The 1,483-nt window shown below is 37.6% G+C and overlaps 1 non-coding gene across 1 annotated transcript; it reads left to right on the forward strand.

Annotated features, from left to right (window-relative positions):
• The first annotated feature begins 739 nt into the window (after positions 1–739).
• Positions 740–813, forward strand: TRNAS-GCU (transfer RNA serine (anticodon GCU)). Its single transcript has one exon. It is a non-coding gene; the product is annotated as a tRNA-Ser (tRNA).
• The last annotated feature ends 670 nt before the right edge of the window (positions 814–1,483 follow it).

The following is a 1,483-nucleotide window of genomic DNA, read 5'->3' on the forward strand; positions in this document are numbered from 1 at the left end:
GTAAGATCAATTTTTAGGGTATTTTAAGGGCATTTTTGAAAGATTTTTAGGTCATAAATGCATTGTTTTAGGTCATTTTTTCATGATTTATACGTCATCAAAATCCTAGCCCTAGCTATTACTTTCAAAATTTTAAGTGTGTTATTAAAGTTAGTCAGTTCGCGGCCCTCTAAGATTAAACGGGTTGCAATTTTTTTTTTCGATTGTTATGAAAATCTACAACAAGTTCACTCTACCTTGTTCTGAAATTTCTTTTGTCTGACCGATACATATTTTGTTATAATTTTTTGGTTTATTTTCTTGTTACAGGAAGCCAATCCAGACGGTAGAATCTACTTCACGAAAGAACCAAATGTAAGTAACTCATGGATGTACATAAGTAACAGTGTAGTAATATACAAATCTGGCTTTCAGGTAGGAGCTCCCTGTAAAGCAGGTTTGAATAATTTCAAGGAAAAATTGTTCCGGAGCCGGGTATCGATCCCGGGACTCTTCGCTTAGCGCGCTAACGCGCTACCGACTGAGCTACCCCAGGAACTATACACGACACCGTCACAATTTTTCCTTTTATATCCACAGAACTCAAATGAGCTGACAAGACGCCAGAACTCAACTGTGAGTGCCACAAATTAAGTCACACAGTATTTTGTGTGCACTCATAGTTGAGTTCTGGCATCTTGTCAGCTCATTTGAGTTTTGTGGATGTAAAAGGAAAAATTGTGACGGTGTCGTGTATAGTTCCTGGGGTAGCTCAGTCGGTAGAGCGTTCGCGCGCTAAGCGAATGGTCCCGGGATCGATACCCGGCTCCGGAAAAGTTTTTCCTTTAAAATTATTCAACAGTGTAGTATATTGTGTGCAGTGCATTTCTTATGATACGTGTTTATTTGTTTATTTATTTTCAAAATTTAATTTAATTTCAGGACAGAGATATTAATACCAGTTTCGAACAACATACCTTCCTTCATTATCGGTAATTGAATTTTGTTTGATGAAATAGGCAAGTAGCTTCGTAATTAATCAAGTTTCTCTAGGACTTACTGTCTTTAGATATAAAAATAAATGCTACAAGAAAGAGAACACTTCTCATCATTCATATTGCAAACGACCCATAGACCTTCAGTAAATAATTTTATATGTGCGCGCACAATATTCACATCGTGTTTTACAATACTTTGAAAATTCTTTAATTCAGTCAATGTTCCAACTTTATACGATATCTCATCGGTGGTCTTTAATCCATATTTTCGTCGTCGTCGTCGTCATCATCATCACCACCATCACTATCACCATCACCATCATCATCATCATCATTTAAAATATTTAGGCTTCATGACTAATATCGTTTTCCGCGGTTTTTTCTGCTATGAAGTTAAGCACGGGCAGGGCATGTAGCTCGTATAGGCGAATCCATAAATGCATGTAGTGTGTTAGGAGAGAGGCCGGAGTGGAAGAGACCTTTGGGGAGACCGAGACATAGATGGG

Source organism: Periplaneta americana, chromosome 3 (assembly GCF_040183065.1).
Source record: "Periplaneta americana isolate PAMFEO1 chromosome 3, P.americana_PAMFEO1_priV1, whole genome shotgun sequence".
In the NCBI taxonomy this organism is placed as follows: Eukaryota; Metazoa; Arthropoda; class Insecta; order Blattodea; family Blattidae; genus Periplaneta; species Periplaneta americana.